This window comes from Hyaena hyaena, unplaced genomic scaffold, assembly GCF_003009895.1.
Source record: "Hyaena hyaena isolate Hyena2069 unplaced genomic scaffold, ASM300989v1 scaffold_0, whole genome shotgun sequence".
NCBI lineage: Eukaryota > Metazoa > Chordata > Mammalia > Carnivora > Hyaenidae > Hyaena > Hyaena hyaena.
In genome coordinates, this window is record NW_024080632.1 from 1,198,938 (window position 1) to 1,214,835 (window position 15,898).

Consider the following 15,898-nt stretch of genomic DNA (forward strand, 5'->3'; position numbering starts at 1 on the left):
TATGTTGCCGTAAGTGAGGAAAAATCATTACTCGGGACCCTGGAGGTAACTGGCAAGTTTTCTTATTCGGGGTTTCAAATTTAATTCAACTCAAGGGAGGCTTCATGAGCTCTAACAGGCTGGCAGTCCTAGCTGGGGACACAGACTGCCAAATCAGCAGTCCCTGTGTTAAGCAGCTCACAATCAAAGAGACTGACACAAATTCAGTTAATTGTAATGTGCTGGGTTAAATGCAGGACCAGAAGTTTGAATAAAATACCCCAAGCACAAAGAGGCATGAGTACTGAATTTCTTGCAGAAAGTTCTGTAGATTTAGACCAACCAGAGAGAAAAAAATGCAATTAAAAATTACATCTAAACTTAACATTATAGAGTTTCCACCACGACATAATTCACTATCTTCTTCCTGGTCTTCTGAAATCGACCTAAATGACAGTGTGTGATAGTCCATCTTAACATGATGGAGGTAGAAATTATTTTTCTTTTAAAGGATGAATAGGATAGTGCACTTGTACTGGAAATCTGGTAAAATTGGCATCAAACAATACCCCACCCATCAGAATGAAAAGATCATAAAATGAGCTTGCATCTCTGATCAGTACTGCCCTTTGGAATTTCTCTAAAACCATCTACTGCCCACATCGTTGGCAGGCAACTACAAAATGCTGAAAGAGAAAATTAAACCAGCTCCACATTAATTACAGGGAGCAGATCTACTGTGCACGTAATTATTTTTTCTTCCTTTCAAGTAAAATTCTCTACCACTCCCGTAAAAGTAAGACAGCTGCCCAACTGTGTCTTGGAAATTGACACGGTACACGGAAGGGTTCCTTCAGGCCCCTGGACATCAGTCCCACGTCACCACCAGGACTTTGCTTCAATTCAGCATTTGAACACATACAGGCTTCCGTGAGTTTTAGGAGGAAGAATACCCCCTAATACTCTAGGTCCCCAGTCTACTCTCCACCCCCCTCTCCTCTTCCCAACCAAACACCAGGAATGATGCTGGAAGATACCGCCTTCCCTGTATCCATCAAACCATGTGTGGTAGACGATACCCACCCTCCATTTCTTCCTTGTCAAGAAAGCCCTGATTTGGGGTGAGGGACTGGCAATATACTCAGTTAAACACCTACAATTCCCTACTCGTGTTGGATGGGCTTGACCATGAAAATGCTTCTGGCCACTGAGCATTAGTTAAAAGATGTGGGTTGATGCTTCTGGGAAGGCTCCTTAAAGAAAGGCCAACTCAGGCCCACATGATTTCCACCCCTTCTCTTCTTCCTTCCTTCTCCATGAAATGTAGACGTGATGACCACAGCTGTGGCAGCCATCTTGTGACAATGAGGTAAAGGTCAAGATAATCATACAACCTTTGATGCCCTGACATCCGTGATCCTCTGATACGTACCTGTAAACATTCCGGCCTTTTCCCAAATCTATCCCTGTCTTGAGGGTAAGGTCACTGTTCTTTGGGGTTTCTACATGTAGCTGACCTGAATCCCTAAATGATATACCTTACAGATTACTCACCCTCTGTGATACTGTGACTTATAGTAAGAAATATATGGGGCACCTGGGTGGCTCAGTTGGTTGGGCATCCGACTTCGGCTCAGGTCATGATCTCCCACAGTTCGTGGGTTCGAGCCCTGTGTCGGGTTCTGTGCTGCCAGCTCGGAGCCTGGAGCCTGCTTCGGATTCTGTGTCTCCCTCTCTCTTTCTGTTCCTCTTCCATTCATTCTCTCTCTCTCTCTCTCAAAAAGATATAAATATTAAAAAAAATTTTTTTAAATATATATTTGGTCTTTATCCCCATTTCTGGCACAGAAACCTAAATCCTTGGAATTTCATAAGTGGGGAGAGTGATCATGGTCTCTTGATAATTCATCACAAGTCCCTTTCAAACATACCTGAGTTTATGTTAATGAGGTAACTTTGGGAAAGCATCTAAGGATGGGGGCTGGGTAACAGGGGAAACAACCATGTGATTAGAAGGTTGGAACTTTCAGTCTCACCCCCATCCTCCAGGGAGGGGAGAGAAACTGGAGACTGAGTTCAATCACCAATGACCAATGATTCAATCAGCCATGCCTGTGTAATGAGGCCTCCACAAAAAAACCCAAAAGTACAGGATTTGGAGAACTTCCAGAATGCTCACAGAACACAGCTACTGGCCACCATAGTGGGCCCCAAACTCAATGAGGACTGAAGCTCTTTTGTTCAAGACCTTGCCCTCTTCATCTGGCTGGGTGATTTGTCCCCTTTCATATCTTTTGCAATCAACCAGTTACCTAGTGGGTAAACTGGTTTCCTGAATTCTGTGAGCCACTCTAGTGAATTAGTCAAATCCATGGAGAGGGCTGTGGAACAGGTGGCTTACAGCCAACTGGACAGAGCACAGGTGACTGCCCGGACTTGCAAATAACGTCTGAAGTGGGGGCGGGGGGCAGTCTTGTGGGACCAAACCCTTAGCTTGTAGGATCTCCCTGATGCTCTCTGGGTGGAGAGTGTCAGAACTGAGTTGAATTGTAGGACACCAGCTGGTGTTGGAGGGTTGTCTTCTGGTGGTGGGAACACCACACACACACACACACACACACACACACACACACACACATTGGAATTAGGTTCAGAATTTTTATCCCATTCGGGGAGCAAAGGGGACTGTGATGAACAAAGAAAGTGTGAGACCTTATGCGTCAAGTAGAAGTGCTCAGTGTGAGAAAACCCCCACACATTGTAATTGGAGTCAGGGCTGTAGCCCTAAGTCCCTTCGGCCTGGCTTTCATCCACACGAATCCATCACACATCTCATTAAAGTCACCAGCAACTTCCACATGTAAAATGTAGAGAATCGTCATCGCTTCTTGCCCGACCTCCGGGCAGCACTCACGTCTGTTGACGGCCCCTGGTTTCCTGTCACTCCTCTTGGCTTATGTGATGTCACAGTCCCCCTGTTTTCCTGCTCCTTCTCTGACTGCTCTTCTGAAGGCTCACCTGGTTGCTGCTTCTCATGAGTTTTACTCAGAAAATCTCATCCTTCCCGAGGCTTCCATTATTATGATCAAACTGCCAGAGATACCTAAATGTGTGTCTCCAGGAAAGACATTGATTTTGAGCCTCAGACCCACATGTGGAACTGGTCTTTTCGCCTCTCCATCTAACTGTCCCATAGGCAACCTCAAAGCCAGTGTCCCAAAGTGAAATGAAGACGCTGCTTTATACCAAGAGGGTATAAAGACTCTGCTTTAAACTCAGAGGGGGTTTATGGGGCGCCTGGGTGGCTTAGTCGGTTAAGCGTCCGACTTTCGCTTGGGTCATGATCTCGCGGTTCATGGGTTCGAGCCCCGCGTCAGGCTCTGTGCTGACTGCCAGCTCAGAGCCTGGAGCCTGTTTCAGTCTGTGACTCCCTCTCTCTCTGACCCTCCCCTGCTCATGCTGTCTCTCTCTCTTTCTCCTAGAAATAAATAAAATATTAAAAAAAAATTTAAAAACACACCACACATTAATTAAAATAGGATAATAAAATATATTTGATTAACACAAGAGAAATCAAGAAAGAAGTGCCAAAAAAAGGGCTAAAAAAAAGACAAAAGAAAAGCAAATGGCAGAAGAGCAGACATCAATCCAGTCCCATGAATAATTACGTGAAATATAAGCAGGCTCCACGTACTCCTGGTGAGGATGGGGGAAACCCCACCCCCTACGATAGCCAGTGCAGCTACCTGAAGACACTAGAGGGAGAACAGAAACAAGCAGATGGTGGTGGGAGGCACACACTCAGAGGGGGACAGCTCTAAGAGAGGACTGCCCCATTTCTGCTGCATTTAGCCTGAAAGAGAGTGTGTTCATCCTCATGGGAGGCCGAGGAAGCACCACCTATGGAAGGGATGCAGAAGCTTTGCTTCATTTTCTTGCATGGGGGTGGGGGGTGCCTAGGGCAGCAAGGGAGGCACAGGACTGAGTCTATCGTCGCTGAGGCAGCTAAAGAGAAATAAGGGAACCATGCAAGGGTAAGAGCGTTTGACGGCATGCCCAAATTACACCTATCAATATCTGTGGCTGAACCCCAAGTAATGTGCATGCAGACCAGCCTCAAAACATCAAGACAAAACGTTGATGCTGAGATTGGAGTTGTGACCCAAAAGATTTTTGGGTCCGGTCCATCCAAACTGTCCGCTGAGACAAAGGAGACAGCACTCGGTGGAGAATAACAAAACCCAGAGTCATGACAATATGACATTCCTAATATCCAAGATACAGCATAAAAGTGCTCAAGATTTGAAGATTTAAAAACAGAAGTCTCATTCAAGTGAAAAGACAATCAACTTAGACCAACTCTGAGATCACCTAGAGGTTAAAATTACCGGAAGAGGATTTTAAAACTAATTTATAACTCTCCTCAGTGATGTAAAAGAAAACATACTCTCAGTGAATGAAAAGCCAGGAAATGTCAGCAGATAAATAAAAATGATAATAAAAGAACAAAATTGAAAACCTAGAACTAAAGACTATAATATTTGTAAATAAAATTCCACTGGATAAACTTAATAGTCAAATAGAGATGAGAAAGAAAGATTCAGTGAACTTGAAGACAGGTCAGTAGAAGATACTCAAGTGTGAAAAGAGCAAGAATAAAAGCAGGGGGTAAAATGAACAGAGCCACAGAGAATTGTTACATAATAGCAAATGATCTAAATGGTATCCTATAATTGACATGCAGAGGAGTGAGGAAAAGAGACAGAAAAAAAAGTTTTTAATATATAATGGTTGAAAAGTTCCTCAAGGTGGAAGAAAGACATAAATGTACAAATTCAAGTACACAACAAACCCAAGGCAAGATAAACTTGAAAAAGCCATGCTTCTGCACGTCACTGTCACACTGTTGAAAGGCAAAGACAACAAACAAAGCAGCAAAAGAAAAATAACACATTGGGGCGCCTGGGTGGCTCAGTCAATTAAGTGACTCCGGTCATGATCTCATGGTTCAGGAGTTCGAGCCCTGCATCAGGCTCTGTGCTGACAGCTCAGAGCCTGAAACCTGAAGTCTGCTTCAGATTCTGTGTCTCCTTCTCTCTCTGCCCCTACCCCACTCACACCCTGTCTCTGTCTCTCAAAAATAAATGTTTAAAAAGTTTTTAATAAAAAAAAAGAAAAGCCACACATTACCTATAGGTGAACAATTCCACTAAATGCCCATCTTTCACCAGCAACTATGAAGACCAAGAGAGAATGAAACAGCATCTTTAAAGTGCTCAACATCTTTGGGGCTCCTGGGTGGTTCAGTCGGTTAAGTGTCTGACTCTTGGTTTCAGCTAAGTCATGACTTCATGGTTCGTGGGTTCAAGCCCCACATCAGAGTCTGCACTGAACACAGAGCCTGCTTGGGATGTGGTCTCTCTCTCCAGCTCTCATGCTCCCTCTCTCTCTCAAAATAAATAAACTTTAAAAACCTTAAAACAAAATAAAGTGCTAATCATCTTTAAAAGTGGGGAAAAAATCTTTCCAATCTGGAATTCCATAAATAGCAAAGATACTCTTCCAGAATGAGGATAAAAGAAAGACATTTTCAGATAAAAGAAAACAAAGGGAATTAATTGCCAGCAAATATGTACTCTAAAAATACGGCCAAGAGAAACCCTTCATGCTGTGAAAAAATGGCGCCAAATGAAAAAATAGACCCCCAGAAAGGAATGGAAAGTATCAGAAATGGCAAACGTCTAGATGAATACAAAAAGCTATTTTGGGTGTGATTTTTTTTGCTCTTTCCTCTTAATTTCCTTTTAATACATAAAACTATTTAAAGTGAAAACTATGATATTGTCTCCTAGGGCTTTTAAAATATAACTACATAAAATAATGTTAGCATAGGAGGGTGGTTAAGTGGACCTACTATCTACATTTTGCAGAAGTGATGACTCAAAGTAGAATGTGAAAAGTTAGGTGTATGTACTGCAACCCTTGCAGCAACCACTAAGACTATAATTCAAGAAAGTGCAGGGGTGCCCAAGTGGCTCAGTCGATTGAGCGTCCGACTTCAGCTCAGGTCATTATCTCACGGTTTGTGGGTTCAGACTCCACGTCAGGCTCTGTGCTGACAGCTAGCTCAGAGCCTGTTTCAGATTCTGTGTCTCCCTCTCTCTCTGACCCTCCCCTTCTCATGCTGTCTCTCTCTCAGAAATAAATAAAACATTAAAAAAAAAGTGCAGCTAAAAGGCCTATAGAAAAGTTAAACTTGTATTCTTTAAAACACTCAAATCATCCCAGAAAAAGGCAGGAAGGAAAGAACAGAGAAATAACAAACAGACAAAGTAAATAGAAGACAAATAATAAAATGGTGACCTGAAGTCTAACCATATCAGTAATTACACTAAATATCAACGGAATAATCTCTCTAACTAAAAGAGACACTGTCAAAAGAGATAAAAATACAAGGCACAACTATATGGCGAATATAAGAGACACACTTTAAGGACAAAGACAAAGATAAGTGAATTTGGTAGGGCTTCAGGATACAGTACATAAAAGCCAGCTGTATTTGTACACACTAGCAATGAAAAATGAAAGAAATAAAAATAAGATCAACAACACCATTTATAATATTATTTAAAACTAAGATATTAAAGAATACAGTTCATAAAAAACATGCAAGGCCTGTACCCTAAAAACTACGAAGTATTTGAAGACAATTAAAGTTGTAAACAAGTGGAGAAATACGCCACATTCGTAGACTGAAAGATTCAATATTGTTAAAATGGCAACTCTCCATAAATTGATCTATAGGTGAATAACATGAACATTGAATCCTAGCTAATGATGTGCATGCTGAACTATGTGGAAGAAAGGGAATGGATATGCGCAGTTTACTTCCAAATGCATCAAAAAATAAGATGGGTTGATAGATGATGGAGATATAAGTGGTGAAGCAAGAGCAGTAAAATATGAATGGTAGAGTCTAAGTGGCAGACATAAGGATTCTCACATAAATTTCCTTCAACTTTGCCCTACGTCTGAAATTTTTCAAAATGAAATGCGGGAGAAATGATAATTGTGAAATATTTCCAACATCTAAAAGAGTGTGGAGGATGACAAAATGTACAAACAAACACCTATAACTCCCACCAACATGATTAACAAATAACACACTCAAATACAGCACAAGTTCCCTGGATATGCTCAGACCAGCCCCCTCGATGCTGGTGTTTACGACGCCCGTGCATGTGTTATGCTGCTGACGGCCTCGAATGCATTTACACGCAGCAAACAGAATTTCACTGCATGTTCTGAACTGTATCCTGCTGTAGGTGTGAGTTGATACTTGGCCTTGCTCTTCCCCTTCGCCTCAGAATTTAGAGATTTGTCCAACAATCGTGACAGGAAGTCATTGTATAAATATTTAGCTAGTTATTTATCCATTCCCTCCGATGGAAGTATCAGCAAAACCACCTCAAGATGTGGCCTCCCTAAGCAGAGGATGGTAGCAAAGCATTTGGGATCTGGGAATGGAAAGGCCTGGGTTCAGATCCTGACTTGGTGGCTTTGGAGTCACGGCAGGAGGGGATGAGGGAGACCAGCCACCTAGACCTTTCTCTCTCTCTGTCCTGTCCAGTCTCTGGCCAACGCCTACTGTTGGTCAAACCAAACCAGATGAGAGGGGCACGTGCACAAATGCACAGAAACAATCATCCAGTGACACATCACTGGATGTACTGGACCCTGCAATCAGGGAGATGGTGCCCAGGGACAAGGAAGCCCTAAGGAGGGAAAGGAAAGAGGGTCATGATTCGGAGTGACAAGGTCAGGCGCGGTCAGGTACCAGCCACTTGCAGACAGAAACCTGGCACAAGGGGGAGCCGCTGTTACTGCCGGTGCTCCGCTCTGCCCATGGGCTAGAGAACAGCCTGAAGGCCCGCGGGCTCAGAGGCACTACTGGGTTTCCTTGAAACCCTGAAGATAATCATGTCAACCTCCTGGCACAACTTCCAGGGTCAAAGCGATAAAACATCAGGGGCACCTGGGTGGCTCAGTCGGTTGAGCGTCTGACTTTGGCTCAGGTCATATCTCCCAGTCCGTGGATTCAAGTCCCACGTTGGGCTCTGTGCTGACTGCTCAGAGCCTAGAGCCTGCTTCAGATTCTGTCTCTCTCTCTCTGCTGCTCCCCTTCTCATGCTCATGCTCTGTCTGTCTCTCTCTCTCAAAAATAAAAATAAACATTAAAAAAAACCACCACCAAAGCGTGGCTTGGCATAGTTAATCATTCACTTAATTTTCAGGCACCACTGTCATCTAGGTATACTCTGATTTTCCAAAATCGTGACCTGATCTAAAGCTCTCTGTGCAGCTAGAATCCTCAAGCCTCTGACATTGACGCTTGTTCCCGCAGCCTCCATCAGAGCTCCCAGACTCCGGCGCACGTGGGAGGGGAAACAAGCCGGAGGTGGTGCCGTGTACTAGGTAATGGGGGCAGGCTCACGACAGCTGCGGAACCAGCCAAACGAGCTGAACAAGTGGTTCGTTTGAGGAATGATCACCTGCCTTCTTCTTCCGCCGAGGTCTTAGCTCTGAGCTGTAGACTTGATCTAAGCTTCAAGACTGTAGGCATCGGAGCACCTGTGTCTATGGACAGGTTCCACAGGGGAGATGGGAGTTTTGTTTGGGGAGAAAATTAATAAAGCCCCGATTTGTGGTACCACCTGAGCAACGTTCACCAAACAGGTTGCTGGGTTTCTTTAAGCATGAAAGTAAGCATTGGGATTATTAACATCCGAAATGGGGGACCACGAGACAGGTGTGGGCTTTGAAGCGGGCAGACCTGGTTGGAGTCCTGGCTCTGTCACTTCCTGGCTCTGTGACCCTCGGGCAGGTGACCAAGTGCTTCTGAGCCTGTTTCTTGATCTCTAAGCAGTGGGAACAGGTAAGTTCCAGAGCCGTCAGGAGGATGATGGGACTCGACACACACAGAGTCTAATGGGAAGCCTGGGGCGTGACAGGTGCTCATTAAGTAGGTGTGGTGGGTATCGGATTCCCCGCAGTGGGTACTGGAGGAAGCTTCCAGAATCCACTTAGATGCTGCTGACAGTGGCACCAAACATCACAGGCAAAATCATCGCCAAGTGCCTTCCTGCGTGATCTCGTTTTCTCTCCGCAGTCTTCCTGAAGGACAGGCGCTAGTCTCAGCAGACAAGACACGAAGGGAAGGCTCGGGGAGGTGAAGCAACTTGTACAAGGTCAAAGAGTGAGTAAGGAGGAGTTCAAACCTGACCACAAGCCCCACTCAGTCTAACTACTTAGAAAATGTGCCTCCCTAGAGTGTCCTGGAAACACCACACTCTTTGGTCACTTTGCGTTACCCATGTACACACATCCTGTTTTCCTTTCACTCAGCAAAAGCTACCCATCCCCTACAGCCTCCTCCTCTGGGAAGCCTACCCTGGTTCACTCCCACAGACTGCACTGATCTCCCTTCTCTGGCTTCACTCCCTGTCCACACAGCTTCCTCAGGGACTTATTCTGTACCTTGCATTTCTAGGTGATGCTTTGAGGCAAAAACGTCAGTCTCCTCAAAGCCTTCTAGATCCCCTGAGGGCACACACAATCTTCCTTAATTTCAGAACCCAGAGGACAAAGCCTTAATGGCTTCTTTGGTGACCCATTGCTATTGGCTCACTTCTTTATATACATTCAAACAGGTGATCAGAGCCAAGACTCTTCTATAATATTCATTTCTAATTGATTTATTTAAAAATTACCATAGCCAGAAGAACATGTGACTCTTGATCTCGGGGTCATGAGTTCGAGCCCCATGCTGGGTGTAGAGCTCACTGATGAAATAAATGAGTAAGTAAGTAAATTTTTACCAAAATTACCACATTCTAGGCAAGAATCACTGATGGATGCTGAAATTTATGAGCCAAAGTAGAATGTGAAGAAGGATATTTGCATAGTCTCAAAGTATCTTCCCAGATGTTATTATTCCTAATGACTATGAGCGGGAAAGCAAATTTGCAGGGAAAAAACGGAAATAACACCACTTCAGCTGCGTAACCAAAGTCAACATCACCGGGGACAAGACCCAGCGATATCACCTACCTCCTGTATGACACTGAGGACACAGCACTTCACTGGCTTTCCGCCCAATATGCACGTCCTCAACCTAATCACGAGAAAGCCTCAGACAAACCCAAGCTGAGGAATATTCTCAAAAACAACTGGCTGGCATGCCTCACAGGTGTGAAGGTCATGAAAGAGAGAAAAAAAAGACCAGGGAACAGAATTCAGCAGACTAAGGATTTAGGACAACTCGATGCAATGCGGGACCCTGAAGTGGACCCTGGGGCAGATAAAGGACATTATGGGCACAATTAGAAGTTTCTATACTTTTTAGGATTTTTTTAAGTTTATTTATTTTTTACTTTTTTTTTTTTTTTTTTTAGAGAGAGAGAGACAGAGTGCAAGCGGGGGAGGAGCAGAGAGAGAGGGAGACACAGAATCCGAAGCAGGTGCCAGGCTCTGAGCTGTCAGCACAGAGCCCGACGTGGGACTCGAACTCACTAGCCACGAGATCATGACCTGAGCTGAAGTTGGACACTTAACCAACTGAGCCACCCAGGTGCCCTGGAAGTTTTTAATAATGCCTGTAGATCAGTTAATAATTTATACCAGCATTAATTTCCTAATTTTTGTTTGCTTGTTTCTTCCAAGAGCTCATCTCCTAGTTTTGATACTCACACTGTGTATGTGTTTAGTATTAGGAGACACTGGAGCTTTTGAAACTTTTCCCTTAGTCTAAAACTCTTCCAAAACAAAATGTTTTAAAACTAAACAAAATGAAGTGTAAATAAACTGTGTTCTGTTCATTTCCATCATGGCATTTAGCATGGGTTCCAAATTATGTATAATTTTGTTCATTTGCTTGTTGACTGTCTCCCTCCATTGAGAATGTGAACTTGAACTGGGGGTGTGAACTCATTCCCTGCAGCACATGCTCCACCCGCTTCTAAATAAGAGACCAGGCTGCACGTTCCTAGCTTTCTGCGGGTTAAGGATACATATTTAGAACTTAGTAGTGTTTTCTTATTGTTGTTCCTGAAATTCATTTTTATAATATACCTTTCACATGAATGAGTTATGTTGGTTTCCATTTACAGTGGCAAATGTTAGCTTTCTTTTTAAATATATATATGTTTTTAAGTATTTTTAATTTAAAGAAAAATAGTAAAAGGGCATCTGGGGGCCTCAGTCGGTTAAGCGTCCAACTTCAGCTCAGGTCATGATTTCATGGTTCATGAGTTCGAGCCCCACGTCAAGCTGTGTGCTGACAGCTCAGAGCCTAAAGCCTGCTTTGGATTCTGTGTCTCCCTCTGCTCCTCCCCTGCTCATATCCTGTCTCTCTATAAAAAATAAATAAACATTAAAAATTTTTAAAGAAAAACAGTAAATAAGAAGTGCACGAAGGCACACAGATATGACTTGACTTACAAAGGAAGAACACAGTGGTATCTAACATGACAAAAAAGATTCCAAAGGTGATGTGGAAATTACTGAAGTCTGATTAGAAATGGTGAATCCGGGGGCGCCTGGGTGGCTCAGTCGGTTAAGCGTCCAACTCCAGCTCAGGTCATGATCTCATGGTTCATGGGTTCGAGCCCCGCGTCCGGCTCTGTGCTGACAGCTCAGATTCTGTCTTCCCTCTCTTCAGATTCTGTATCTCCCTCTCTCTCTGACCCTCCCCTGCTCATGTTGTGTGTATGTCTCTCAGAAATAAATAAAAACATTTAAAAATTAAAAAAAAAAAAGAAATGGTGAATCCGTTCCCACATTATAGCCAAGAGGACCCTCTTGCCAGAACTGGAGACTCAAAGCATAAACCTTCAATATTGATGAAACTTATTTATTTACATCATGAATTCATACAGTCCTGACATTTCATACCCTTTGTCCAAGAACAATGCTTTGAAATGCCTCCAAATTCATTTATTCACCCAACAGATGTTTACTGTGTACCAGGCACCATTCTAGATCCCTAGGACACATCAAAGGAGATCACAGTCCCTGCCTCATGGACCTCACATTCTAGCCAGAAGAGGTGAGCCATTAATAATGATATGTTAGGTCACTGACACAAGTGATACATCAAAAATCAGAGCAGGGCCGGGGGCAGTGGGATGGGGACCCAGTGTTAAACGGGGAGGGGGCTGCGTCCTTTAGAACCCTGGTGGCTGTTGCTGATGGAGTGAGGGGGAGAGTCGTGGCAGATGAGCTCAAGGAGATGACAAAGCCCGATGATCTGGGTGGGTGGAAAGACTCCGGCTTTTGCTCAGGAAGAGACTTCAGGGCACAAAGGAGGAGGTGGGCAGGCTCTTGGAGGGTCCAGCCGAGTGGGGACCCTGCCTCACACCTGGGTCACAGCGATGGAGGAAGTTTGATTCCGGATACTTGGAAGGTAGCCCCCAGGGTCTGCTGTCATTCATACAGAGGGTATCAGAGAACGACAAAAGTCAATCACAGTTATTAGGGGTTTGGCCCCAGCAACCAGAATGATGATGGAATACCCTATCTGAGCACAAAGTTGATGCTTCATAGTCACTCAAAGCAAACACTGTCCCCATTTGTAGATGGGGACACTACGGCTTGGAGAGATTAGGTAACCTGCCCAAGGTCACACAGCTGCTAGGTGGCGGAGGCAGGATTCGAACACAGGCAAGCTGGCTCCAGAGTCCGCAAGCTTAACCACTGCTCAACGGGATGGGAGGTCGGCCCAAGAGGCTCTCTGTGGGAGCTGAGCTATTTTAATAAATCAGGCATACAGTTTCCGGGATGGCTCAGGGACATTACATTTGGAGCGGGGAAAGTTTCAGAGTATCTCAAACTTTCTTGGAAGTGAAACAAAGCTCCACCTGAGCCCAGCCTAGTACCGCCTCGCCAGCAGCCTTTGGCCCCCGCACACCATTTCACTATCCCTTTGCTGAAAGGCTTTTCAAGGCAGGGCTAGATTTAGATACTTATGTTTAACAGAAACTATCTCAGTATTAGAGATTAATCAACTCAACTTTTGTTCAAACTGGCCCTGATACAACATGCGGTCGGAAATACAGCAGCGGGACACGTGAAAACACACACATCTGCCCCCTTCCCCTGCTTCTTCAGCTCTGAAATTAGATCTCAGCAAATCTTGCACACATTCATGCTTCAATCCAGGGCCTCATCCGAGCCAGAATGAAATATGTCACATTTCATTCGTAAAAGACATGATTAAAACAGACAATCAGTTATGTTGGGAAATAACACATTTCCCCAGGCCTAAAAACAGTGTTTTATTTTGAGAGACTGAATATACAAATGGGCAATGCCAGACCAAACACAATAATAAAAGTCCGACCCACCACCTTACAGTGACCAGGACAAAAAGCCAGACCACAGCTTCTGCAGGCATCAGCCCGGAAAGGTCTGAACTCGGTGCATGATTGCCAGCTTCCCTTTTGATTGCTTCTGCTTCCAACTCCGGTCCAGGCAGAAAAAGCCACCGTAGAAAATGCTCAGTTCTTGTTAACCAACCTCCAGCCTCCCCACACCAGCAGCCTCCAACCCAAGCCTTCCTTAGCTTCCTCTACAAGCTCCCCAACTCCCACCCACCCTTGAGTCCCCGCCAAACAGAGACGATGGTGACTGACCCCCTTGGTGTAGCAACTTCTGACTAATCAGCTCCTTTGTTCTCAGTGGGGTGATGCACAATTTCAGTGCACTCTTTCCCTGGCCATGAAACAAAGGTAATAAAGAGCAGTCCTACATAGGAACACGGGGAGACAGGAGACCCGATGCTGACCCACCTGGTTCAATAGGTGGAGATCGGTCCCCAACTAGACATGCAGAACAGCCCAGAAGAGCGTTTCAAATGGGAGCTCCTGATTCACGAATGCCCGAAACCCAGTAGTTCCCCACCTCATGACTTCAGCAGGTAACCCCTAAACCCACCGGGTGACTTCAGCAGGTAACCCCTAAACTTTCCAAGTCTATTTCCACACCTACAGTTCATGCTCGACCTCCCAAGGCAAAGTCCCTGCAAGAGCCCATTTCAGCTCTCAAATCGACTTTGGCAGGAGGCAGGCTTGAAGGTTTCTGCTCGCCGACTCGAGGACGCCTCGGGCCCTCTGCACTCTCCACATGGAGTCCTCTTCCAGCATCGTCAGCCTCCCCTTCCCTAAATTAACCCTCAGCTCTGCCATGGCGGTGAGGGAGCACAGCTGCCCATCCTGTCTGCCAGGCAGTAAGGGGGGGAGGCTGTGAGGGAACGAAGGGTGCCCAGAGCCTTCCAGAGCTGACCACTGCACACTCGCCACTCTCTCGCCGTGTGACCTGGGGCGGGCTACTTAACCTCTCTGTGCCTCAGGAAAAATAGGGATATTGGTAGAACTCGCTGCCTTGAGTTGTTTGTTGTCAGAGTCCCGTGAGTTCACACATGTCAACAACTTAGAATGTGGCCCAGACCATGCTCTGTCCTCCATCACAGTTAGGTAGTCCTGTTTACGCCTTTCCCACCAGGCTTCCCTGACCTCCAGCCCGTCGGCTCTCCCCTTCCTCAAACTTCTCGCCCAGTGATGTTCTCTCTACATCCAGGATGGCAAATAAGTTAAATGTCAAGCATGCCACCTCCCACGGACTGGTTGGGGTTGCAGGCACTCCCAGGCTCAGTGCTGCGGTCCATTAACACTGTCTGCCATGGCGGAGGGAGCCCTGGAGTGCAGCAGTCGATTAATGATGTCTGCCTGGGTAGGAGAATGTGCTCAGTGCTACAGTCGATTGGTGATGTCTGCCTGGACAGGAGCACCTGCTCAGTGCTGCAGTCGATTAGTGATGTCTGCCTGGGCAGGTGAGTGTGATCAGTGCTGCAGTCGATTGGTGATGTCTGCCTGGTCAGGAGGAGTGCGTTCAGTGGTATGAGTGCAGAAACCAGACCTGTGCCATTCTTGGTCTATCACAAACATCTGAAGCACAGGAATCTCTGTAGAGCAGAACTGGGCTTTAGACCACACCAGCCCCACCACTGGAATAACTAGCACAAGACTGGGTCCAAACTAAGTTCTGACACACTTATCACCAAAACTAACTCAAGCGGCTCCAAATAGGAACCATGCTTCCCGCAGGCTACTAAAAGCCTCCTGGGATCTGCCACAGCCTCGGGATCCTATTGGCCTCAACGAACACACCTGCAAACAGGTGTGATCTGGCACATCGGCCTCTGTCAGAATCAGAAGGACCACAGTGCACCATTAACGATTAATCCCCACTTCTCACCTGCAACCAAACAAAGCAAGCCTGACTTAGCACCACCCCAGCCTCCGAGCACTAGGGAGATAGCAACAGTCTAACAGCTGGTGAGGACTCTCCACATGCCAGGCATCATTCCAGAAGCTTCACTAACTTGATTAATCCCCACCGCAACGCCGAGAGACACGGCCCATCATTATCCCGACCTTACCGATGAGGAAACAGAAGCCCAGAGAAGTTAGATGGCTTGCCCCAGGGCAGAGCCACAGACCCGACTGGTATCCCACAAAGCTTTGGGAGCAAACTAAGCCAAAGACAGGTTTGTCTCCCAGCACAGAGAAGCCCCCGCACTTTCTGCAATCCTAAGACTGAGTCTTCATCATACAGGTGGAGACTGCTGGTTGGCTTGACCAAAGGAGACTTCACTGATGAAAACAAAACCTGAGAGGTTGAAGACATTATCTTATAAAGCTCTTTTGTGGAGTCAGAAGCTGGAATTCACTGACAAAGTTTCCACCCACGGGCAGCATAGATAGGATTCTACCCGCCAAGTCAAGGCCGGCAGCGACAGATTCAGAGTGTCATGTGACAGCTTACCTCCTAGCCTGAAATGCTGCTCTCAGAGCACTTGTTT

The 15,898-nt window shown here is 45.6% G+C and overlaps 1 protein-coding gene across 1 annotated transcript in view; it reads right to left on the reverse strand.

Moving 5' to 3' along the window:
* LOC120234796 (transmembrane protein 132B) overlaps window positions 1-15,898 on the reverse strand; it is a 368,719-nt gene that overhangs the window by 202,028 nt on the left and 150,793 nt on the right. The gene's annotated exons all lie outside the window — the stretch shown is intronic.